The sequence below is a fragment of the Orycteropus afer genome, unplaced genomic scaffold (assembly GCF_000298275.1).
Source record: "Orycteropus afer afer isolate SDZICR_OR568_19922 unplaced genomic scaffold, OryAfe1.0 scaffold00146, whole genome shotgun sequence".
NCBI classification, from domain to species: Eukaryota; Metazoa; Chordata; class Mammalia; order Tubulidentata; family Orycteropodidae; genus Orycteropus; species Orycteropus afer.
Genome location: NW_006921733.1, coordinates 1,131,966 through 1,138,138, shown reverse-complemented (window position 1 = coordinate 1,138,138; position 6,173 = coordinate 1,131,966). Strand labels below are relative to the sequence as shown.

General features: G+C 38.5%; 1 protein-coding gene across 1 annotated transcript in view; it reads right to left on the bottom strand.

The window, feature by feature from the left end:
- Window positions 1-6,173, bottom strand: part of OCA2 (OCA2 melanosomal transmembrane protein) — a 574,440-nt gene that overhangs the window by 200,737 nt on the left and 367,530 nt on the right. The gene's annotated exons all lie outside the window — the stretch shown is intronic.

The window sequence follows — 6,173 nt, the reverse complement described above, 5'->3', positions numbered from 1 at the left end:
ATCTACATAAATGGAAGAACATCCCATGCTCATGGATAGGAAGATTGAACATTGTGAAAATGTCAATTCTACCCAAAGCAATCTATATATTCAATTCAATCTCAATTCAGATCACAGCAACATTTTTTAAGGATATGGAAAAAACAATCACTAACTTTATTTGGAAAGAAAAGAGACCTCAGATAAGCAAAGCAGTACTGAAGAAGAAGAATAGAGTAGGAAGCCTCACACTGTCGGATCTACTATACAGCCACAGTAGTCAAAACTGCCTGGTATTGGTATAATGAAAGACACATAGACCAATAGAATAGAATTGAGAACCCAGAAATAGATCCATCGACTTATGGTCAGCTGATATCTCACAAAGGGTCAAAATCCATTAAATGGGGAAGAGAACATTTATTTAATAAATGGTGCTGGCAAAACTGGAGATCCATTTGCAGAAAAATGAAACAAGATCTGTGTCTCACACCATACACAAAAACTAGCTCCAGATGGATCAAAGACTTAAATGTGAAACCTAAAACTATAAAGTTCCTCAAGGAGAAACTAGGGGCAAATTTAGGGGTCCTAATATATGGCAGAAATAGACTATCAAGCATAACCCAAAATGCACAAATAGCAGAAAATAGATGACTGGGACTAATATTGTAATATTGTAACTAATAATGTTGAAATTAAATGAAGAAACATTTTACAAGACTGTTGTAAATCTTTAGGTAACACTGTCAGAAGGGGAGACACAAAAATGATTGTCTATAAAATTTTTATGCAGTGTTTCAGCAGAAATTTATTATTTTTTACAGATATATTCCTGTAGTTATCTATAAAACAAAAACATTTTTCATAAGTCCAGCTTACATGAATGAATATAACTACAAGGCTAGCACTCTAAGCTAATTTACTTTTTGAACCTTCTAATTCACTCCAAAGAGCTCTGAAGTTGCAGTGGTTAAAGTGTTTAGCTTTCAACCAAAAGATCAGTGGTTAAAACCCACTAGCCACTCCAAGAGATGTGGCAGTCTGCTTCCATAAAGATTTACAACCCTTGGAAAACCTCTGGGAGCAGTATATGAATTCTATGAGTCAGAATCCACTTGACTACAGAGGGTTTGGTTTGGGAAAGTATTCTGGTTAGACCTGTCATTTTTACCCAGTTACAAAGATGCTTCAAATCACGTGGTTTCTGTGAAAGTGCTACAAACTCTTGTTTTCATTGTTGCCAATGTTTTTATAGTTACAGGTTTTCTCAAATTTTCTTGTGTTTTAGGTAAAATATTTTGATAATTCATATTTGTAAACCTATATCAATAGATTTTTCAGAATAAAGTAGTAATTAAAGGAAAAATAAAAATAAAAAGGCTTCCTATAATAATATAACGAATATTGTAATATTGTAACTAATAATGTTGAAATTAAATGAAGAAACATTTTACAAGACTGTTCCATTGTTAGTATTCAGTTAATCTGAGAAATATTACATTTAAACAATTTATAACTATATTTATCATATATTATTCTAAGATCAGAATTGATAATAAACATTACTAAAGATTCTGCCCACCATTCATCTATAAGTTTGTAGTACTGTGATGACTTGCATGTTGCTGTGATGTTGGAAGCTATGATATTGGATTTCAAATGCAATTAAGGTCATTCATGGTGGACAAGTGTCAGCAAAGCATCCAGACTGAGACAGACTAAGAAGGACCTGGCAATCTACTTCTGGAAAAAAAAAAAAATGGCCAGTGAAAAGTTTATACACATTAGTAGAACACTTTCTGATACAGTGTCAGAAGATGGGCACCTCAGGTGGAAGACACTCAATATAAGACTGAGGAAGAACTGCCTCCTCAAAGTAGAGTTGACTTTAATGATATAGATGAAGTAGAGCTTGTGAGACCTTCATCTACTGATGTGTCAGGACTCAAAATAAGAATAACCAGTAGCAAACATCCATTAACAATTGGGATACAGAATGTACAAAGTATGACTCTAGGAAAAAGTGAAATAAAACACATAAAGATCAATATCTTAGGCATTGGTGTGCTAAAATGGCTTGGTATTAGCCATTTTGAATTGAATAATCATTTGGTCTACTTAGGTGTCATGGGTTGAATTATATCCCCAAAAAATATGTGTCAACTTGGCTGGGCCATGATTCTCTATAGTTTTACATTATGTAATGGTGTAATTTGACAGTTATGTCATGATGTAATCATCTCCCATGATACGATCTGATGTAATCAATCAATCAGTTGTGAAGAGATTAGGATGGGATGCAACGCCCTTATCAGGTCATAGTCAATATCCAACATAAGGGAAGTTTCCCTGGAGTGTGTTCTGCATCAACTTTTATCTTGCAAAAGACAAAAGGAGAATGAAGAGAGCAGAGAAGCAGGGACCTCCTTACTACCAAAAAAGAAGTGCCAAGAGTGGAACAAGTCTTTTGGACCAAGGTTCCCTGTACTGAGAAATTCCTAGACCCGGGTAAAAAATGATCCAAGACACATGGACATCTCCAAGGAACATTGAACCCACAGATGTTGAAAGGAGACAAGGACTTTTCCCCAGAACTGACAGAGAGAGAAAGCCTTCTCCTAGAACTGGAGCCCTGGATTGAGACTTCTAGCCTCCTAATCTGTCAGAGAATAAATTAAAAAGAAGTCATCTATTTGTAATATTTCTATTGCAGTGGCACTATTCAACTAAGACAGGAACTCTGGTAGTATAGTGCCTAAGGCACTTGACTACTAACCAGAAGCCTGGTGATTCAAACCCACCAGCCAATCCTCAGAAGGAAGATGGTGCAACCTACTTCCATAGTGATACTGCCTCAGAAACCCAAGGAGGGGTCGCTATGAGTCAGGTCTGACTCTATGGTAAATAACAACAACATACAACTAAGACAGGATTTGGTACCAGGAGTGCTACTCTAGCAGATACCTAAATGTGGGAGTGGTTTTGGAAACAGTAAAAGCCTAGATGGCTCTATAGAGACTGTTGGTGGAATTATGGATGTCAAAGTCAATTCTAGTGAAGGCTCTGAAAGGAAGTGAGGAGTTCTGTAACACCAGAAATTGTGAAGATGATGAGAAACAGCAGCAGAGAAAGAGCGGAAGCAAAGCTGGGAGACCAGTGCAAGACAGCATGTGAAGCAAAAGAATGGAGTGCATTCAGGTAGGATGTTTCCTGGTGGAGTGGGATACCTCTGGCAACTTGTTGGCAAAAATAGACTTGCTTACCCATGGATCAAGAGAATTGTGTGTCAAGACTTACTGGAGTGAGGTGCCTCCAGGCTCTTATTGGTAGAGCTAAAGAGCTATGTAACACTTTCTTAAGTAGGGTAGAGGTTGGGCCAGTCCACAAGGCCTCAGAAGATGAATAGCCAAGAAGCAAAGGAACAGGAGTTCAAAATGGAGTCTCATCAATAATCACCACGCTAATTCCCTCTAACACCTTAATGCTTGGAAAACTCAGTACAGCAGTTTGAATTAGGGACTTTAGTGTTCTGAACAGCTCACTGAGTCAGAGTGCACCAAACTCAGGGGAGTAGAATTAGAAAAGAGAAAGGAACAGGGGGAAAAAATAACAAGAGCAGGAGCTCTATCCTGTGGAGCACTGACAGGCAGCCAAGAAAAACCATCAGAGACCTCCCTGGGGGAGGACTGACCAGCAAGTGAGAAAGGCCATCTGAGATCTCCCTAGGTTAAGGAAGAAGACACACCACACCAGCATACCAGAGACCACACCAGCATACAAGCGATCACTCCAAGGATCTACCTGCAGCACCTGATTTTATCAATAACTTGGGTCAGCTAAGTGCAAACAGGCACATCCACTGCCACTGAAACCCAGGCAGAGAATCCATTGGTCCTGCAAGAAGGCGGGCCCAGGGAGATGCCCCTGCAGCAGATCACTGATCAGGCTTCGGTCACCTTAGTGGCACTGAGGGCCCCTCACTTGACTTTGTCAGTCATATTGGGACCACAGGGAATGAACGAGCACTGGCCTGACACCAGCATGCCTAAACCAAGTGGATCTTTGGCACCACAGTTGGACAGACCCAGAGAGGAACTCCCACAGGAGATCACAGTCTGGGCCCATGCCGTGGGCAGGCAGGCCCAGAGAGGAATTCCCACAGCAGATTGCAGACCTGGGCAGTTGACTTGGGTCAGCTTTTTGGTGCCAAGAAGCCTCAAGAGCAGGGATTTTGCATGTGACTGAGCCTGTCAGAAAGTGATGACCCCACTAACAACTGGAGTCTTTGCTGAAATTGAGCTGCAGGCTTGTGAATAACAGTACAACATCAACATTAGTAGCCTGGTCAAAGACCTAGAAACCACCCCTAGCAATGTGGGGCTTTCGTTCTTCCTCTATTCTGCTATGACCTTCTCTGCCAATAGCCTCACTCATCCAATAGAAGAAACCACATTCAGCCATATAATACCTCCCAGTTCAATTCTAAACCCTCTTTTCAACAAACAGAAACCCATATTCACATTCCACACAGTGATTCCACCATCACAAAGAAAACTGCACAGCAACCCAGCATACCTGAATTAATAAAAAAAGAAAATACAGTAGCTTCATCTTTTCAAAATATTAAATCATAAACCAAGACAAAACAAATCAATACATAACTAACAGTTAAACACAACCTCAAAATGTCTAGGAAACAACAGGTAACTTCATATCAAATAAAAAAAAAAAAAAGGACAAGGCATTAGAAGCAAAACCACAAAAGTCTCATTATACATGGAGGAAGAGAAGGGAATAGAATTATCTGAGAAGGAATTTAGAACATATGTTTATAGAGCTTTGCAAGAGCCTAAGGAAACCCCAAAGAGAAACAAGGAGAACAAAGACAGTTTCCTGGAAGAACTCAGGAAAATCATTCAAGAACAAAATAATAAGATTAATGCACAATCAGAACTCATACAAAAACAGCAGTTAGAAATCCAGAAGATGAATACCAAAATTACAGAATTACACAATACAGTAGAAGCACAAAAGTGTAGGTTAGAGCTGGCTGAAGAAAGCATATCACAACTAGAAGACAAATCCCTGGACAAGAACCTGTATGAAGAAAAATCAAAACAAAGATTTAAGAGAAATTAAGAGAACCTAAGGAGGGGTCGCTATGAGTCAGGGCCAACTCGACGGCAAACAACAACAACAACAACAACAAAGAATTATATGGGATAACATTAAAAAAATAATAATAATAAGACTCACTGGAATTCCAGAACAAGAAGAGGCAAAAAAAAAAAAAAACACTGAGAAAATTGTGGAAGACCTGCTTACACAAAACTTCCCCCATATCTTGAGGGAAGAAAAGATATTAATCAAAGAAGTTCATAAAATCCCACATAAAATAGATCCCAAGAGAAAAACACTGAGGCATATCATAATAAAACTCCCCAAAACCAAAGACAAAGAAAAAAATTGCGAGTTGCCTGGGACAAAAGAAATATTAATTATAATAATCAAACAGTTAGGCTGAGCTCCAATTACTCAGCAGAAACCATGCAGGCAAGAAAGCAATGGGAAGGCATATATAAAACAGTGAAAGAAAGGAACTTCCAACCAAGAATCCTATATCCAGCCAAATTATCCATCAAATATGAAGGCAAAATCAAGGCATTCACAGACAAACAGAAATTAAGGGATTTTGCAAAAAACAGACCAACCCTACAACAAATGCTTAAGGAAGTCCTTTCAATAGAGAACACACAACAGAGATCAACAAAATCAGGATACATGGCATCAACACTAAAACCAAATCAGAAATAGAAACACAAAATAAGACCATAAAACATTGTACACTAAAAACCAAGGAAGTCAATCAGCACATGACAATGGTGACTAACCCACTAGAGGGAATAAAACTTCTAGGCACAAACGTCAATATGGAGAGGAAAACAGGACAATGTTTTCAGAGTATGCACTGTCCTAAAAATGTAGAGACAGGAATGTACTCCAAGGTGACCACAGAGAAAATTAACAATCCCCTTAAGCAAATCCAGAAGGAAGGAAAACATAAGGGTTTAATAAGCACAAAACCAACAATAAAGAAAAAAGGGAAGAAGTGAAGCATTAGGCAACAAACTGAACTCAGCACAGAAAAGTACATGGACCATGAAAACACCAACAATATGACAAAAAAAAAA